Source organism: Balaenoptera ricei, chromosome 2 (genome assembly GCF_028023285.1).
Source record: "Balaenoptera ricei isolate mBalRic1 chromosome 2, mBalRic1.hap2, whole genome shotgun sequence".
In the NCBI taxonomy this organism is placed as follows: domain Eukaryota; kingdom Metazoa; phylum Chordata; class Mammalia; order Artiodactyla; family Balaenopteridae; genus Balaenoptera; species Balaenoptera ricei.
In genome coordinates this window covers 73,979,484-73,999,942 of record NC_082640.1, presented here as the reverse complement: position 1 = coordinate 73,999,942, position 20,459 = coordinate 73,979,484, and the positions used below count along the sequence as shown (strand labels likewise).

The following is a 20,459-nucleotide window of genomic DNA, read 5'->3' as shown; positions in this document are numbered from 1 at the left end:
ATGTAGTATTCTCTCCTAGAACTTATAATTAGAAAGCAGATGGAGAGATTTCTGTAAACCTAAAAATGTCAAGTGAGAATAGAAGCCTGAGTATTTGGTTTTCTGTTCTGAGTAACAGGCAATTTTCAGAAAACGTGGTTCCCATGTGTCCCTTGTTCCTGGGAGTGGGTAAGACAATTTTGAAAGGGGGGAAAATATCACGAACTGTTGGTGTATTGTATAAAGGAAGCCCCAGAAGATATAGCACAAATTATGATCTTATAAACAAAAGTAGAACAAAATATTTGGTGGAATTTCTTTTTGCTCTTCAATATGGACACAGTTGGGTTTGCTTAGGTATATACATGTGCAAACAGGAAGTTAGGAGGTTAAGGCTAATAGGGCAATGGGTGAGTAGAGCAATTTCTTAGAATTTGGTTCTCTAGCACCAAGCAAATCTGGTTTGGTCTTTATAGCTCCAGCTTGTGCAAAAAATAAGTTTTAGTTCCAGATATATTTGTAAGTGACTTGGAAGCTACCTCTTTGATTCACTTCCCCCAATACTGCACTTTTTAGTCACACAAATGTATATTTTTTCAGTTCCTAATGATCTGCTTGGCAGGAACTGGGACAATACGAAGACTTGGTAAACTGCTTAATGGAATGAGTTTTATCACAGGCCCTAGACACTCTAAAATGCCACCATGTTTTCCTCTGCTGGGTGGAGACAAAGTCCAAAAATGCGAACTTGTTAGATCAGGTTTTTTGCTGGTCTACAATGAATTATGATCACTGTAACTAGTAAAGAGAGAGACTACTTATAGCTGACTCTAAATTTAGAAATAACTATCTTTTTTTTTTTAATTTTTTTTTTTTTTTTTTTTGGCCACACTGCGTGGCTTGCGGGATGTTAGTTCCCCGAGCAGGGGTCGAACCCAGGCCCTTGGCAGTGTAAGCCTGGAGTCCTAACCACTGCACCACCAGGGAATTCCCAGAAATAACTATCTTTTAAGGTCTAGAGAAGGAGTCTCAATTTCAGAGCAGTTACTGTAGGTTATTAGTAAAATCAATTTTACTTCTGTTGGGGTAGCTATTGAAAAATATACTGCTAGGCATTCGAATGGTTAAGGTTGGTTTTTCTAAGGAAATAGTAAATGGCTTTGAGGTCATAGGAGAGGTTAGAGAAACTGAGACACTATAAAAATAGGTGAAGTGTTCAAAGTCAGTTGGTTAGAAGCCCAGACTAAAGCAAAGAATTCTAGGACTGATGTTCTCATTGGGGGAAAGGATTTGACTGATCTCTGAGAACCACAAAATAGTGCTAATTGGGTACATAATGCATAGATATTCAGACACCTGCACCTCACTGCTCTGAATGTCTCAGACTTAGCTGCTATTTTGAAAAGAGTAAAATTACTGGACTAAACCAATGCTATGTATAAGTACAAGATGTTAGTTTCCCAGGATAACACTGACAGTCTAGCAGGAGAGATGATTTTTCCAATATCTCAGGAACTACCCAAGTAGTTAACAAATGTGCTATTTTCATGAAACAAGTATTTATTGTGCACCTACTAAGTGCCAGGCCCTCTTTTAGGCACAGAGATACAGGTAAGATCCTTGCTCTCATGGAGTTTACCTTCTAATATTAAACGGCTTCTCGTTGGCAGGCAGTGGAAGAGCATGGGATACTTTGAGAATGGTGAATTAAGTGATGGAAAATCCTGAAATCCAAGTTGGGGAAAAATCCAATTTTGAGATGCTTGATGCGAAGCCATTGGGCCCCATGAACTGAGGACTAAGTGGAAAGGAAAAATGACTTTAGTTGCAATCAATTTTTCTCTTTGTCTTGAAGAGCTTCTTACATAAACCTGTCATGTGAACTATAAAAATATGGTCAGTAAACCAAGGGACAATTTAGGTGGCATTAATTTAATGAGCTTATTACCAATCTCTTACAGAAATCAATAAACATTTACTTTTTACCATCCCCTGAGGTGACTTCTTGCCACTACCAGTTATTGTTAGACTGGGGCATGTTTAAAAAGTTGTGGTGAACAGAACCATTTTTCCTGGGCAATTAGAAACAGTCAGTGACCTGCAACTTTTAGAACTTTCTCAAGTTGCCTGTTAATTGGTTCTCTAACCGTGCTTTTTGATTTATAAAGTTTATTCTCTGCAATAAGTTACAAAGCTATCCTCTGTTATAAGGATCTCTGGGGTCATGATAAAATCAAGTCCATCAACCAGGACAAGAACATGCTATTGTTTTTATAGAGTGTCCAGGCTTATCCAATGTCCCAATGGACTTCTTCAAGATAGTTTCAATTTACATCATCTTCATTTCATAAGGATAGCAGTTGCACATGCTCTGAGAAACACTAAAAAGTTGCAGTAGTTTCATTTATGAGTAACTGAAGAGATTTGCTACCTATTTCTTGGGAAAAGGGGTTAATTCTGGTCATTTTATATTGGGCTGGAAAAAAAATGCAAGATCTTTTATTAAAAAAAATTTTTTTTGAATTACTAATGTGTTCCTTACAGAAAAATCAGAAACTAGAACTAAGCAGAAAAAGAAAAATCACCCACAATTTCACCAGTCACTGAGACCTAGCTAACATCTTAGTGTTTATGTGTCCAGCCTTTTCTGCCTCTCTCCACACATCGTAGTTTTTAAAAATGGGATCATATAATACATAGTGTTTTGTGATTTGTCTCCTCGCTTCCTAAACCTCAAATGGTTTCAGGTCATCCTACATTTCCTAAGGTCTGTGTAACTGTAAGGTATACAATTGACTTTAAGGGCACAGTAGGCGGGAGAAAAATTTCTTCTTATGAACTTAATAGAATATGCCCCTCATCCCTAAAGCCGTTCTCTAAATCCCTAAATGACCTCTGACCAGCTGAGTTTAGGTGTCGGCGTGTGCGACATTTATAGAGAGGGACAATCCCGCTTCGGGTTCCCGCCGACAGAGTCGCAGTAGGACCCCAGAGCCCACCAGGGTCTTCCCGTCGGAACCGCACCTCGCTTCCTCCAGCGGCGGGCCAGCGGTCAGGGGAAGCGCTCTGCGGACCTAGGGGCCCCATTCCCCAAGACGGTGCATCCCCTCCCCCCCTTGCATAGCAGAGCCCGAGTTCTGCGACAGCTCGGCCGGCGCGTCGCCTTGCCTCGCGGACCCTCCCACCACCGGACAGCAGGCTAGAGACTCAGGAGGAGCCCGCGGGCGCCCGTGCCGGCCCAGCCCGGCTGCCGCGCTGCACCGCGGCCGGACCGGAGCCGCGCGGAGCCGCGCCGTCCCCGAGTGATGACGCGCTTCCTGCCCTCCCGGCGCGCCGGGCCGTGCGCTCGCGCTCGCCCTCGGCTCTTGTTCCGCGCCTGGAGCCAGCGGCGGCGGCAGCGGCTGAGGCGGCTGCGGGAGCGGAGCGGTCGCCGGGCGCGCGGGGGGTCGCCGGCTGCACTCCGGTGCAGGCGCTCTGCAGTGAGACAGTAAATGCATCCGCCGGTAAGGCTCACGACTCACTCGGGTTTTCCTCTTCCTCCAGCTGCATGCACGTTGCATGAATTTCTCGTGTCTTTTCCCTCCCCTCTACAGAAGGAAAATGTGGGTGGTTTTTTCCTTCCTTTTGCATCTCGTGAGTGATGCAAAAAACCCCGCAAAGCTCCCAGATTTGATGTTCTAGGGGGGCTTTTTTGCAGAAAATAAAAATAAAATTAAATTAATGCACCTGTCTATCGCACATGAATGTTTCACTGCACTGGACCCGGGCGCCGCGGTTTGCAAACAGCCTCGCAGCCGGCGCCCGAGAGCGGATTCCTAGCCGTGGGCAGCCGGTCTCCCCCGGGGCTCCCGCTGGGTTTCCGGTAACTGGGCTTTGAAAAGCGGCCCCGCCTGCATGGAGTGTCCCCTCAGCCCCGGCCGGGTCCCCGCGCCAGGAGAGTTGGCGCGGGCGGAGCGGCTTCATTCCAGCACTGGTCTCCCCGACTCCAGCGCCACTTTGCAAACAAGTCTCCGGCCGGGCTCCAGGCAAAGACAGCCGGCCGGTGCGGAGCTCCTTTCCCAGTCCCGGACTCTCAGACCTGCCGATTCCACGATTCCCCTTTACTTGGCAATCTCGCCACTAGCAAACTGCTGGCCGCTGAGGGACCTAGAGCTAGGGGAGGATTGGGATTCAGTGCCGCTGGCCTCGCGCTGGACCAGGGGCGCCCTCTCCTTCCTCGGCCCCAGGAGCTGAAATTTCGCGCCCACCGGGAGCCGGGGGTCCTGGAGACAGGCATTTCGGGATTCCCTGAGGGGACCGAGGAACGACGTTCGAGGGCGCCATATTTTCAGTGGGTCTTGGCTGCGGAGGGGAGGGGGCGAACAGTTGGTGGGCCCGGGGGAGAGCGCGGCGCCCCCGCTGGAGAGGCTGGAGCGGTTTTCGCTTGGAAAGTTTGCGCGCCCAGGCCGGCACGGAGGCGGCCCCGCAGGGCGCGCACCGCGCCTGTCCCCGCAAGGGCGCGCGGGCTGCAGCGCGTCGCCAGGCCGGCCCGCCGGGGTTGAGGGCCGAGAGCTGCCGTCTGGGACTGCGCGCTCGGCTCGCCTCCTTCCCCGGTCCCGCCGAGACGCGGCGGTCGGGCCCCGAGGCGCAAGAAACACGCCCCTCTTCTGCCGCCGCGGCGGCCCGGACGCTCCGCGGGAGCCGTGCGCTTGGCCGCGTCCCCCGGCCGGGCACCGGTGCGGAGCGTTTTGCCGGCTCGGGGATCCGCCTGGGCGCTCCGCAGAACGCGGGATCTCACTACCCGCGGAGAGAAGGCGCCCGGTTTTCGCGTCGGGGCCGACGGCCTGGCTTGCGGGGGCTCCGGGGCGGAACACCAGCCCGAGCCTCCTCTCCCCTCCCTGGCTGCGGCCGCGACAGCAGCAGCGCCCGCGGCTGCGTGCTCGTCTCTCGCCGCGGTGCCAGCTCGTGGGGGCGAGGTTAAGGCGGGGCGTTTCCAGAAGTTGGGGCTTCAGGTGACGCGTGGGGAAACTTGGATTTTTGCTGCCCGTGAAGAGCCCAGGTGACCTGGGGAAAGGAGATTGATTCACAGTCCCTGTCTCGTGGTGAAAACTAACCTCTGGCTATTTCCAGACGGTGAGAGAGGAATGAGCTGAAGTGTTGGCGTTGTGCAAGACACAATTAAAGACGGGAGAGTAGGGATGATGTTCCGGAGAACTGGACCCCCAAAATGTAATAAATTACAAGCAGCCTGGTGCTCTTAGTACCACTTACTTTGGCTTCTGATAGTACCCGGGGTGCTGAGTTGTGGCATTCGTCAGGTTGCGCGCTATCCTCCCTCCTCCAGAGCTTGGAGTTGGCGGCTCCTCAGGAGTGGGCGGTGGGGAATCTTTACTTTTGAAATAGATTGTGATCTCTGCTTTGCGAAGGGGCAGGGGAAGGGCGTGTTGGCTGACCTACAGTTCGCTGGCAGGAACGTGCCAGCCTTTCTCCTTGGCGAGAGAAATGATGCCATACTATTGAGGTCATGTCAGCACTTTGGGGCTTTGTCATTGGAGAGGCTTCAGGGGATCACAGAAGGGATGTAGGGGATGGGGGGAGGCTTTCATCTCGGAGATGTGCCCTTTGTTGTCAGGGATTAGGCTGCTTTTGCGTCTGTCCACTTCAATAAATGCCTCTAGTGGGAATGTCAGCCACTGGGTTTCCAAGGTTTTATCTTCCTTGTTGGCTGATTTGGGATATCCATGCAAAAACCCTGGAGGTGCGGTGGTGTGACAAGACAAATGGCCTTGAGAGAGGAGGGATACCTGCACGAATGCTAATTTTGTTTTCACTGAGCCCTAGAATTGTGGAGAACACCCTGAGCCTAAGATACATTTATCTAGAATTAGCATAATTAATTTAGGAGAGAATCAAATCAGTTGCTGAACGCCTCCATCCCTTTTGTAAAGTTCCCAGTCTTAGAAGTGGTACCTTGAATCCCAGAAACACAGGGCTCCTCAGATCGGGGAAGTCACTGGTTTCTCTCTGCCTTTGTACCCACTCAGGTCATCAAGGAGATACTAAAGAGTTATTAGAGTTTCTGTTTTTGGCATTGATGTTGTGCTTCTACCTCCAAAGGGAAGGTGCACTTTTAAAATGATCCTGTTCAATTAGTTATTGGGGAAATTCTTTCTAGGCAAAGGTTTATTTATATGGGTCTTGAATTCACTTGCTGTTAAATCTACTTGTTCAGGGTTTTTCAAACACTGTTCCCTAGAGTATTTTTAAGCAAAGTCAGGTTTTAGAAATAGGTGTGTGTGTGTGTTATTTATTTGCTTTAGTCCAGTTTCTTTTATAGCTCAAAATTATACTGATTCCCCCATTCCTCCACTCCTGGCTCCCAGCAGATCATTTGTTCCTAAGAACAGTTAAGGATGGTTACAGGTGATGAACAATTTAAATCTTTACCAACTATGCTCAGGAAAAAAAAAAAATCTAAAAATGTATTTATTCATCTTAGGATTGTGCTTTATAACTATATATATATGTGTGTGTGTGTGTGTGTCACATATTTTTGTGCATGTGCTAAACATTACATAATAAAAGTCTTAAAAGAGTTTTCTCAATAATGCTAAAATAAAAGATTTAAAAAAGAGAAGTTTTATTACAAACCCTTCAGTCTTCATTCCCAAGTATACTACCTCAATATTTATTTATTTTTTTATGCCTCTCTTAACAAAGTGTTATAAATTGTGCTTTGTTGCCTCTTGCCTGATTCTTATTATAACCTCATGGCTTGATCAAAGTTCCTGCAATTTTTTTCCTATTAAGAAGATTTTGTAACTTCAAGAGGTGAGAAAATGCCTATTCATTTTGGAGAGTTGCCTGTCAAGTTACCAGGCTGTGTGTGTGTGTGTGTGTGTGTGGCATGCCTGACTCTTGGGACAGTGTCTAAAACTTGTGTTCTGTGACATTACTACTCCAGAACTTTTGAGTCATAATGTTTTCTTGGAGATTTGGGGTGGTGTTTAGCCAATACAGGAAGTACTAAAAAAGAGTTAAATAATTCAAAGTTATTTTTATGGGTACAAAAAAAAATTAAAGCCAAGAAGGAAAACTTAATAAGCAGGACCAGAATTACAGCTTACCATACCCAACTGGTGCCTTTTTAATTACAGTACTTTCCCCCAGAACTTTTTAATCCTATTACTTTTATATTTAAAAAGGAGACTAGTTAAGACATAAGCCAAACAGAACTATTGCAAATAATGGGGATAGATGCTGGGTATAACCAGATGTTTTGCCTAAAGTTAAAAGCGTTAAGGAATCTGAACTCTGTCACACCCCCCTGCAGGCCCTCCTCGCTCCCCTTCCCCGATAAGCAGGAGATTTTGAAAGGCTAAAAAATCTTGGATGGCGTTGGAGACAAAAAACCGAAAAAGAACAAAATGTTTAAGGAAGGCTTCTCCTGTCCATTGACCAAATTAACAGCCTGTGGCTTAGTGGCAGGTGTCACTTGGTTTTGAGAGCCTTTGTTTATGTACCACCCAGAGCTATGAATTAAGACTGGGCTCTTTTGCCACCCGTTTCACAGTGCATTGTCAGAGTCAGTGCCAAGACCATGGTTTTGTTTCTCCCTTAACCAACAATTTAATTTCAGCCAAAGTGATGCTGTTCTGAATATGCAGAACAAGTAGTGAATATTTGTGTTTCCTTTTTACTCTTTTAGCTGCACTCTTAACAAACAGAATTCTCTAAGCCTGCTATTCACTTATTCAGAAATTGTTTTTGAGGGTTTACCGTGTACTTCAAGCTAAGAAATCATCCCCTGGCCTCACCCCACACACTGAGTTCCTAGAGGGTGATATTCTTTTATACTTGACACATCTCACAGATTCCGGGGGCGAGAGGGGATTAGTGTGAAATTAAACAGTACTTGAAGGACAGCATGATCAAAGATATACAAAGGATGTGAACAGGCAATTCCTAAGATAAGAGGTACAAATGGTCATAAACATGTGAAAAGATCCTCAACGTACATAATGGTCAGGGAAATGCAAATTAAAAAACAAAGAGATATTAGTTTTCTGTTCAATTAATTCATGTTGTAAAGATTGGTAACATCCTCCATTAGGTGGGTTGGGGGGCAACCCTCAGACTCTTGGGGGGAGTATGAACTGGTGCAGGCTTTAGGGAAAGCAGACAGTTTTGGTGAAAATTTGGAACGTGTATGCCATATGAACCAGCAGTTGCATATTTGGAATCCTTTCTTACAGAAGTAAAAACATCAGCATGTAGGGATCTGTGTGTGAGGATGTTTATTGCAGGATTACTACAGTAAATAAACTAGAAGCAACATGAATGTCCATCAGTAGGATGAATAAAATAGGGTGCAGCTACTCTGGATTGTTTTGTGAAGGATGTCTATGATACATTACATGTAAATAAAATCGAGTTGCTGAGTATCATATGTATCAATAGTATGATCCTATTTCCGATTTAAAAAAGAAGCCCTAGGTGTATGACCTTGGAGAAAGATATGGAAGGACACATAAAACTAAGTATTGTTTAAAATTAGCATTGGGGCAGAGGGGTGATTAACTTGCTCCCCATACACCTTGAATGGTTTACTTGCTCAAACTTGCAGGCGTTTCTGTATGAAAACTCTTTAAAGTATTATTTGGTTAATGAATAGGAAATTTGTCTGGAACCATTTCAGAAACAAATTTGGGCAATATCATGTTTTCTCTGATGCCTTCTGCAGCAATCTCTTGTCTCTTTGGAAACTTTCAGTTAATTATCTTCTAAAATTCTGAGATTTCCCAAGTTTAAGTAAATTCCTTCAGGGTAAGCCATGGCTTCTGGAAGAGCTATTTACCTCTGTCTCCCAGGAGAGTGACAATAAGAGGTCATGAAAGCTCTTAGCAAGCAGTCTCCTTTTCCTTGACTTTCTCTGATCCCATTCTGAAGGTGGAGGGGAGGTCTTCTGGGCAACTGAAGAGTCTTCCTAGAGAGGAGAAGCATCTCCTCAAACTTGCTTTTCCTGAGCCCCAGAGAGTTGCTGTTAGATGACTCTGCTGTCATTTGAACCCTGGTCTCCTTCCACACTATCTTTAGCTTAGCTGATTGCTCTCCCTGTGTACCATTTTCAATCCTGCCCCTTGATGTGATTTTTGAAACTTGATAGTATTTCAGTTCTTGGCAGTCACTACAGAAAAATGAAACTTTCAAAAGCAATGGAATCTCTGTTCACATTTTAAAAAGTACATACCACGTGATTCTGTGAATGCTAGTGGGAGGCTCAGAGTCTCAACTCCCTGGAAGCCAGAGCTGTGCTGCAAATTTGAAAACCATGGTTTAGATTCAGTGGTTTCCAGGAGAGAATGCCTCAGAATCACCTGGAGGACTTGTTAAAACCCACTTTGTTAGGCCACAGTTTCATATTCTGTTAGTCTTGGGTGGGGACTGATAATTTGCATTTTTACCAGGTTCCCAGGTGATGCTGATCTTGCTGGTCCTGGACCACACTTTGCAAACCACTGGTGTAGAGGAACAGCTTCCTCTGTTTTGCAGCTCTTGTGTTCTTGTCTAGCCAGTGCTCTGCCCTTTCATGGATGAAAGTTAGGGTGCCAATCAAGGCAAGTTAACTCAGTTTTATCAGTTTCACCAAGCTGGGAAAAAGAAATATTTGAGTTATTTTACTTAACTGTTTTCTGTATCTTTTGTAGGTGTTTGGGGATGTAGTGATGTTTCATACATGGTTGTATGTGGTTAATCAACAGTGAACGTCAAAGTTCAGGGATATTTGAAATATTCTGTAATGGTTTCTCATGGGAAAGCAGAGAAGACTATTAGTCTCTGGTTCCTGTCTTTTTGTTTTTCATCATACGTATATACATATTCAAGATTTGATGTCACTGATTGCCTTCAATAAAAAGTTGGCTACATGTGAAGGGTATTGCGAAGAAAATGGTGATCAGATAATAAATGGTGCTTAAATTGTTGTAATCTAGTCATTGGTGCATTTGGGGTGGGGTGGGGATGAAGTACAATAGTCATTAATTTCAACAAGTGTTTATTACAGTGTCTCCAGAGGGGACATATTTCTAACAATGCTTATCAGTGACACATAAGTGCTGGGCTGTACTCGGGGACCCTCACTTGTCTGGATGCCCTCCAGAGGAGTGGCTGACCTGAAGCTCAAGAAGTTTCCCTGAAAGACTCCTCGCTAGCGCATCTCCTAATTCTAAAATTCTTCAGCAGGTAAACACTTGTTCTGTTTTTAGCTGCTTAATTTTAGTGGCTTTCTTCTTTTCTTATGATTTCACATGTAAGTTATAAGCAAAGCAAGATTCGTTGTGATGAGTGGGGTGTATGGAAAGAAGTGAAATAGGAGGGAAATTTTCATGAAGGAGGTCATACTTCAGCTGGGCCTTGGAGAGTGGGCATCTTCTGTAGGGGTCTCCACCCTGGCTTCACACTGGGATCACCTGGGGATTCTGATTTGATTGGTCTGGGTGGGGCCTGGGCATTGGTGGGTGAGTTTTCCAGGTAATTCTAATGTGTAGCCGGGGTAGAGAACATTCATCTACAGCCCTCTGGGTCACTTTGCCTCATTCTTTTTTCTTTTTTAATTAATTTATTTAATTTATTTATTTTTGGGTGCGTTGGGTCTTCGTTGCTGCACGCGGGGTTTCTCTAGTTGCAGCGAGCGGGGGCTACTCTTCGTTGCGGTGCGCGGGCTTCTCATTGAGGTGGCTTCTCTTGTTGTGGAGCACGGGCTCTAGGCGCCCGGGCTTCAGTAGTTGTTTTGCCTCATTCTTTGAAGATCTTGTTCATCTGGCCCACAGTCCCTCCTCCCATCAACATTTTTGGTAACTTGGACATCTATATAGATTGTCCCCCCGATTCAGTCCTTTGACCAACTCTCTTTTAGTTATCTTTTTCTCTCGCCACTTCAGCCGTCCCTCCCATGGTTATTTCTAGGCTGCTGGTTCTCAGCAGTTTTGCCACCCAGAGGCTATTCGGCAATATCTAGGGGTGCTATGGGCGTCCAGTGAGGGGAGGCCTGAGATGCTGCTAAACACCATACAGTGCACCAGAGAGCCCTCACCACAGAGAATCACGTGGGCTAAAATGTAAGCAGTGCCATGGTAGAGAAACCGTGCCCTGGTGTCCTGGGGTTTTTTTTTTTTAACCCCGATCCATAGGAGAAATACATCTTATGTGAGACCCAATGCAAATACACATACAACTGAAACAAGTTTCACGAAACAGTGTTTACCCTTACTAGGTATAATGTAGTTGCATACTTTTTATTCTGTGTCATTAAAAAAAATTGCTGGTCGTGACCCACTAAGTTGATTTTATTACCCACTAAACTTGCAGCCACAGTTGTGGACCTTATCATTACCAGTAACTGTACCTCCACCAAAATCTTGACAAGCATTCCAGTCCGACCCTCACCTTTTCTCTTTTGTCTTATTCCTGTTATTACCCTGTTCCACCTATCCTGCACCCTACATGGGGCTCTGACCTGGTGACCCTTCCACTTCATCGTCCGTCATACTTATTACCTCCTACCACTCTCCCTTCCACCCCTACCCCCAGGTGCTTCCATACACCCTTAACCTCTTTGACCATTTCTCCCTTCGTCTTACTTTCCTGGGAAAACCCCACCCTCTGCCCACTGTGCTCCTGTCTCAGGCTGATGAACCTGGCTGGAGAAGACCAGCCATCTGCATCGTCTTGCTTTTGATTTATGACCATAAACCTCAAGGCCAACTCTTGACACTGCCCAGCCCACTATGTTTCTGTCCCCACCCCACTCTCAGCTGATGACTTGGCTTATTTCATGGAGAAAAAAGAAGCAGTTAGGAACTAGTTTCATCATCTCCTCGTGCTAAATCTGCTAGCCTCCCTGCACCGTAACCACACAGCACTGGAACCACATGTGGACTGGAGCCCGTTCCCTGTTGGCATGCAAGGCTCTCAGTCATGCACGAATCTCCTTTCCCTTCTGCATCATTAGTTTTCTCCCTCTGATGGATCATCTCCATGAGAAACATGCTCTAGTATCTCTCGTCTTAAGGGAGAAAGCAGCAACCACAAAACACTCTCAACCCAATATCCTAGTCGGCTGTTCTCCCAGTTCCTCATTCTCCCTTGGAGTAAGTGTTTTCTAAAAAAAACTGTCATACATTTTGCCCCATTTCCCCTCTCATTCTGTCTTGAACCCACCCCAGTTTGGCTTCTGCCCCACCCCCCCTTCACCAAAACCATGCTTCTTCAGGTACCAGTGACACCTAATGGCCAACTCTTAGTTGTCATCGCCTGCAGCCTCTCGGCAGCAGTTAGCCAACTCTCTCTTTGGCTGTCTTCGCTTGGCTTCTGCACTGCAATCCTCACCTGGTTCTCCTCCTGCACTCTGGCTGCTCCAGCTCCTGCTCTGCTGCTGGATCTCCCTCTCCTGGCTGCTGAAGGAGGGGGCTCTTCTCTCACACTTCACTTAACTTAGGAGTCTGCTCCAGTATCACCTCCTTAGAGGCCTGCCTGGCATCCCCCAGCCCCTGCTCTCAGCCTCTTCTTTGTTTTCATATCATTTATTATTCCCTGATACAGGCATACTTGGGAGATATTGTAGCTTCCGTTCCAGAACACGGCAATAAAGTGAATATCAAAATAGAGTCCTACGTATTTTTTGTTTTCCAGTGTATATTTACACTGTACTGTAGTCTACTGAAAGTGTGCAATAGCATTATGTCTAAAAAAAACAATGTACATACCTTAATTAAAAAATACTGAATTGCAAAAAAGTGCTAACCATCCTCTGAGTCTTCAGAGAGTCATGATCTTTTTGCTGGTGGAGGGTTTTGCCTCTATGTTGATGGCTGCTGACCAGTTTGGGAGGTGGTGGCTGAAGGTTGGGGTGCTTGTGGCCACATCTTAAAACAAGACAGCGATGAAGGTTGCCCCATTGATTGACTCTTCCTTTCACGAACAATTTCTCTGTCGCATGCCGTGCTGTTTGATAGCATTTTACCCACAGTAGAACTTGTTTCAAAATTGGAGTAGTTCTCTCAAACCCTGCAGCTGCTTTATCAGCTAAGTTTATGTGATATTCTAAATCCTTTGTTGTCATTTCAGTAATCGTCACAGCGTCTTCGCCGGGAATACATGCCATCTCAAGAAACCACCTTCTTTGCTCATGCGTGAGAAGCAATTCCTCATTCATTCAGGTTTTCTCATGAGATTGCAGCAATTCAGTCACATCTTCAGGCTCCACTTCTAATTCTAGTCCTCTTGATCTTTCCACCACATCTGCAGTTACTTCCTCCACTGAAATCTTGAACCCCTCAAAGTCATCCATGAGGGTTGGAATCAATATCTTCCAAATTCCTGTTAATGTTGTTATTTTGACGTCTTACCGTGAATCATAAGTGTTCTTAATGGTGTCTAGACTGGTGAATCCTTTCTGGAAGGTTTTCAATTTGCTTTGCCCAGATCTATCAGAGGAGTCACTGTCTATGGCAGCTACAGACTTACAAAATGTATTTCTTAAAGAATAAGACCTGAAAGTTGAAATGACTCCTTGATCCATGGGCTGCAGAATGGATGTTGTGTTAGCAGGCATGGAAAATATTCATCTCATTGTACGTCTCCGTCAGAGCTCTTGGGTGACCAGGTGCATCGTCAATGAGCAGTAGTATTTGGAAAGAAATCTTTTTTTCTGAGTAGTAAGGTCTCAACAGTGGGCTTAAAATATTCAGTAAGCCATGTTGTAAACAGATATGCTGCCATCCAGGCTTTGTTGCTCCATTTACAGAGCACAGGCAGAGTAGATTGAGCATAATTCTTAAGGACCCTAGGATTTTCAGAATGATAAACGAGCACTGGCTTCAATTTAAAGTCACCAGCCGCATTAGCCCCTAACAAGAGAGTCAGCCTGTCCTTTGAAGCCAGGCATTGACTTCTCCTCTCCAGCTATGAAAAGTCTTAGATGGCATCTTCTTGCAGTATAAGGCTGTTTTATCTACATTGAAAATCTGTTGTTTAGTGTAGCCTCCTTCGTTAATGATCTTAGCTAGATCTTCTGGATAACTTGCTGCAGGTTCTGTGGGTTGGCCAAAAAGGTCGTTTGGATTTTTCCGGAAGGTGTTACAGAAAAACCCGAATGAACTTTTTGGCCAACCCAATACATCAGCATTTGTTGCTTTGTCTTGCACTTTTCTGTTATGGAGATGGCTTCTTTCCTTATACCTCACTAACCAACCACCGCTAGCCTCACACTTTTCTTCTGCAGCTTCCTCACCTCTTTCAGCCTTCCTAGAATTGAGGAGACTTAGGGCCTTGCTTTGGATTAGACTTTAGCTGAAGGGAATGTTGTGGCTGGTTTGATCTTCTATCCAGACCGACAAAACTTTCTCCATATCAGCAATAAAACTGTTTCCCTTTCATATCGTTTGTGTGTTCACTGAAGTAGTACTTTCAATTTTCTTTAAGAACTTTCCCTTTGCATTCATTCACAGCTTGGCTGTTTGGCACAAGAAACCTAGCTTTTGGCCTGTCTGGGCTTTTGACATGCCTTCCTCACTAACCTTAATCATTTCTAGCTTCTGATTTAAAGTGAGAGATGTGTGACCCTTCCTTTCACTTGGACACTTAGAGGCCTTTGTAGGGTTATTAATTGGCCTAATTTCAGTATTGTGTCTCAGGGAACAGGGAAGCTGGAGGAGAGGGAAAGAGACGGGGAGCTGCAGGTTAGTGTAGCAGTCAGAACACAAGCATTTATTGATTAAGTTCGTCATCTTATATGGGTGCAGTTTGTGGCGCCCCCAAAACAATTACAGTTGTCACATCAAAGATCATTGATCGCACATCACCATAACAAATATAATAATATTGAAAAAGTTTGAAATATTGTGAGAATTACCAAAATGTGACACAGAGACAGGAAATGAGCAAATGCTGATAGAAAAGTGGTCCTGTCAGACTTGTTTGGCGCAGGGTTGCCACAGACGTTCAATTTGTAAAAACAATGGTATCTGCAAAGCGCGATAAAGTGAGGTGCAGTAACATGAGGTCTGCCTGTGTTACATACATGATTCATTTATTGTCTGTCTCATAGCACTAGAATGTAAGCTCATGAGAGAAAACATCCCTGGGACTTGTGTCCCCAAGTGTCTAAAACAACGTCTGGCACATGATAGATAATCAACAAAATTTTTGTTTAATTGAAGTATAGTTGCTTTACAATGTTGTGTTAATTTCTGCTGTACAGCAAAGTGATTCATTTATACATATACATACATTCTTTTTCATATTCTTTTCTATTATGGTTTATCACAGAATACTGAATATAGTTCCCTGTGCTATATAGTAGGACCTTGTTGTTTATCCATCTTATATATGCTAGTTTGCATCTGCTAATCCCAAACTCGCAATCCATCCCTCCCCTACCCCTCTCCCACTTGGCTACCACAAGTCTATTCTCTGTCTGTGAGTCTGATTCTGTTTCATAGATAGGTTCATTCAACAAAAAAATTTTAATGTGAGTAATTGATGAAGAAAACTTGCTGGTTATAGAGTTAGCCTTCCACGAGGTAAAGTCATTGTTTTCCAGATTGGAGCCAAGGAAGAGAGTAATGTTGAGGTGGAAAAGTGTTGTCCCTTGGGGGCAGTGTTTCTTAGGTCATGTGCTGAGAGTTAGGGGTTCAAGCACTGAATGAATGAAGCCTGTCCTTGTTAAATACTTGTTGAGTGGTGGAAGGCACCTGCTGAGGACAGCTAGACAGAGGCTGCCTCTCGCTTTTATCTCTGAAGAGGGGCTCTTAAACGTCTGCTTGGTCACTCGCCGCTGGGTTGAAGACGTTAAGTTCACTTGCCTTAAGTGTTTATCACCGACCTCAATGTTCTGGTGAATTGTTGGTGCATCACTTGTCCCCAGAGTCCACTTGACCACACAGAGAGATGTCTCCTTTTCCTCATACGATGTTTGAGGCCCTGGCTGAGTGAATTCCTGCAGATGGCTGAAGTGTGCCTTGCTGCCCTCTGCACTACTCTCGCAAGCACCCAGGCTCCAAACTTTGTGTGTTTAAATCAAGACCCCTCTCTTTCTGTTTGCATGCTTCACGACTGCCCGTTGAATTACTTGGCATCCGTGTCTGGGACCTAGTTTGATGTAAGTGGAGATATTTCCCAAGTGTGGCCTGAGATCATGTGTGGTACATCTTCCAAGGGGAGTGTAGATTATTCCTGGGTTTGAGAGGTTGCATTGAGGGCACTTTAAGAGGCTTAATTTTCTCCTTGAAGGGCTCTCCATTGGGCTCAGCACCTGTCAGTCCTGGGCCCTTCCCTCGGGGTTAAAGAAGCTCTCCCTCTGGGTAAGGTGTCAGCCACGGGCAGCCTGACGTGCAGCCACAAAGCCGTCGGGTCTGCTACATCCAGGAAGAAAGAGTAGATGTCTTTGTGGGACCTATTTATTTTTATCATCAGTGTTTTATTTCTTTAAAAAGGGAGCCTGAATGGTTCTAGGTCAGCCTCTCCCTTTGACAGGGAAGGAACTGAGTCCCAGAAGGATGAGACTGACTGGAGCCACTTGGCAAAGCTGGCACTGGAGTCCCACTCTCCTGACCACCACTGGGCACTCTCTTCTTTTCCTGGGACGTCTGGGGGGACCCCGACTTTAATTCATGACTATGATTCTAGGCTCTGGGTGTGCATCAGAACCACCAGGGAAGCTCCTTAAACCTGCTGATTGTGTTGGTTCCCAAACCACCCCCTGATTTGGAATCTCTGAGAGCGGGACCTGGACACTGTTTTTTTTTAAAATTCCCTAGGGAGGCTCCTAGGAGAAGTCGCCCAGGAAGGGTGCGTAGGGGGTAAAATCAGCCAGGGCACTGGGGACAGTTGCCCAGCAGGGGAGATACTTGCCGGCCTTGCACTCTGGACAGATACGGCTCCTTCCTGATGCTGGACGATCATTTCAACCAGGCCAGTCTGCTCCTCTCTCTCCCACACTCCCTCTGGTTACTGAGTAAGACCCTGCAGGGTTACAGGTTTAATGCATCTTGGAAGGGCTTTGTATTTTCTTCGGGGGCACGTTCCTAGTGTGTTTTGAACTATTTAGGCAAGAATGAAAGCTGAACTCAGTTTGAGAGAATCATCTCCTGAGGGTTTTTATGGGCGCTCTTGATTAGGGTCTCTTGGTACCTGCATGTTGAGGGTGACCTACCAGCTCTCAGACCAGCTGGAAGCGAGAAGCTGGCCACGGGTGCTGCCCTGACAGAGGAAAAGGGAGAGTGATTGGCTGTGCAGGGCAGGTTTGCACAATTTTATAAGAATGAAAAACCACTTGCTGGCTCTTGCTGGTGAGCTTGCAGATATGTTAGAGCTCTGAGTTTGTGACAGTTGCTACAGGCTCCAGACCGCACGGCAGAGCCAGTAGTGGTGCCCTGTCCCCCCAGAGCTGGCTCTCTGTTGGACCTGACAAATAGGGTATGTGCAGTTTTATGAACATACCTGATGAAGATATGAGAACAAGCCCTGTGGAATCTGAGAAGCATCAGGTGGCCAAATGTCCCTCACAGAAGGGAGTCGGAGAGGGGCACTTTGCTCCTGAATTGGAACCTGACAGATTGAGTTTGTTAGGGCTGCCGCATCACAGTACCACAGGCTGGTGGCTTAAACAGCAGAATTTTACTGCCTCAGTTCTGGAAGCTGAAAGTTCGAGATCAAGGTGTGAGCAAGAGTTGGTTCCTACTGAGAGCTGTGAGGAAGCATCTGTTCCAGGCCTCTCTCCTTGGATTGTCGATGGCCATCTTCTCCCTAGGCAGGTCTGTTTCTGTGTCCAAATTTCCCCTTTTTATAAGGACACCAGTCACAATAGATAAGTGAGGGCCCACTGTAATGTCTTCATTTTAACTTGATTACCTCTGTAAAAACCCTATTTCCAAATAAGGTCACATTCTGAGAGACTGGGAAGTTAGGAGTCCAACATTTCTTTCTTTTTTTGGGGGGGCCACGCCACGCGGCATGTGGGATCTTAGTTCACCAACCAGGGATCGAACCCACGCCCCCTGCAGTGGAAGTGCAGAGTCTTAACCACTGGACTGCCAGAGAAATCCCCAACATTTCTTTTTTGAGGGGACGCAATTCAAGGCATAACATAGATTGTCAAACTGACTTGTTTCTCAGAATCAGCATCTGACATGGAATGCTTGTTACTGAAGTTACCTCTTTAGGCTAAGGGACCCTCGTCCATTATAGTGGCGGAATTCTGCACCTGCCAGTTACACTGACCTACACCTGGGACTTTACATTTTCTTAAGGTCTTGTCTCTATTTTTAGCCATCATAATGATCATGGCAGGCAGGTATTATTTCTACTTTGAGGAAATTGATGTGTATCAAGGTTTACACACTAAATACTGGCTAAGTTTGATTCAAGCTCAGATTTTCTCCTCTGTATCCTAGGTTTCTCCCATAACACTGGTGATATCTCAAGTCTTGATATGCATAAGAATCTCCTGGGAGACTCGTTAAAAATATAGATTTAGGAGACTTTCTGGAATACTACTGAACCAGAAGCTGAGGTTACAACGAAGGAATCTGTATTTTTATCATTTCCTCTGGAAGTTGTGATGCACTCCAACATGTGAGAATGAATGCAGTCTACCATGGACATAATATTTTTTGCAGGGGAACCCAACAATACTGCCAGGTTCCCATTTGATTTTCTGTTGGTGGCTTGCATGGGAGGCCCTAGGAGGCATCCTGGGAAGGTGCTCACTGGAATTGGGGTGCTTTGAGCCCGAGGGGGTCACCTTCTTAGACGGTACCCCTGCCACCAAACTGATGGGGAGGGTCAGCTGCCAGGCTGTGCTCAGTGTCCCTCAGCTAATGAAAAATAAATCTGTCTTGAACTTTCTGTGCTGTACAGATGCACCTTGCACCACCGTGGGGAACAGGTGGGAGATAAGTTGAGGCCGTGTGATGACAAACACTGCATGCTTTATCAAAGCAAAAACAGAATTGGCAAGAGGACAAGACAAGAAAAAATTGTGACTATTAAGTATTTATTGTTATAAAATGTATTTGCGTGAACTAAAATGTGATGGCGCATGCCCAGTGCAAAAGAATCACCTAGAGAAGCTTTTGAGACCTGGATTCCTAGGCTCCACTCCCAGAGATTTTCTAAGGTGGGACTCAAAAATTCTGAGCTGCTGGTCTGGGGACCACATTTAGAACTGGCAAGTGAATATAATAAAAGATTGTCACTGTGTAGTTCATCTGTTGATAGTACAATGATAATCTCTCTGAATAATGACAACATTTCTCATTTCTAAGTCTTGGCCATTAGCCTATAGATTATAACCCATACTCAGGATCAGTGTCCAAGTTAGTTACTTCACCAAGCTGACTTTATTTTTATTTTTAAAAATATTTATTTATTTAAACTATTTATTTGGCCGCGCTGGGTCTTCTTTGCGGTGCATGGGATATTTTTAGTTGCGGTATGCGGAATCTAGTTCACTGACCAGGGATCGAACCCGGGCCCGCTGCATTGGGAGCATGGAGTCTTAACCGCTGGACCACCAGGGAAGTCCCAACTCGATTTTATTTTAGTGACTATATAACAAAACACATGCTCTCTTAGTGCGGGTTGCATTTCCTAGAGTGTGGTCCTTAGGTCAGTACTCTCAGAATTACCCAGGAATAAGGTTAAATACTCTAGCTGCTCAGTCCCCAGATACTCTAATTTGGTATGTCTGTGTGGGGTCCAAGAATAGGGAGTTTTCATAATCAGAAGATTGTTAGGTATACCGAGGTTTGAGTGCCACTGAGCTAGGGCTTGGAAAACAGTTGTGCTTTTTACCAGAAGCTAGCTACATAGTAAGGTTAAAAACAATCTATGTTTACAAACAATCAACATTGGCATTTGTTGCCATTTTCCGGCTTGTAATGCTGTTTGTAGTCTGGAGTTACTAGGACCTTGTTCTGCAGCAGGGATGTAATTTTAACAGATCGTTAGAGTTCTCTCTGAACAATCATCCCCCTCCATTTTGTACATACGCTCATGCAATTCATTTTAAGATACGTCTTAAAACAAAAAGTTATCTTCCTTGTCCAGGTAAATTCCTTTGGAGCATTGATAGTAATGTGAAATTTATTAGAGATTTTTGGAATTAATTCAAGGAAGCTTTGTGGTTTTAAACTGTGCAAGTGGTTAAGGATGACCTTTGGTAGAAATAGGTTTGTGTTCTTGGGCTCTGTTGGTATATTTTAAAAAATTGGTAAATGCTTTCATATGAGAGGGTGTGGGGTTGAGGGGAGGGACTCTCCAATTAGTAAAGGAAATTGAACTGCCTTGACTAATAGATCTTGGTACTCTCTGCTCCTTGCCTTGCAGATGTATCTGCAAATTGATCCCAACCTACCACCCCGCCCCCGACAAGATTTTTACTTCTAGGTTCTTCCTTCTGGCAGAATGAGGACCTTCACTTTTAGAAAGAAGAGCTAAAA

The 20,459-nt window shown here is 45.1% G+C and overlaps 1 protein-coding gene across 6 annotated transcripts in view; it reads left to right on the top strand.

The window, feature by feature from the left end:
- The first annotated feature begins 3,363 nt into the window (after window positions 1-3,363).
- TLN2 (talin 2) overlaps window positions 3,364-20,459 on the top strand; it is a 448,826-nt gene continuing 431,730 nt past the window's right edge. For 5 of the 6 annotated variants that reach the window (XM_059913125.1, XM_059913126.1, XM_059913128.1 and 2 more), the window contains exon 1: window positions 3,364-3,482. The gene's annotated coding sequence lies outside the window, so the exon portion shown is untranslated. Of the gene's footprint in view, window positions 3,483-4,293; window positions 4,310-20,459 lie in introns of those variants that run through there. The other variant, XM_059913124.1, reaches the window with a different exon arrangement.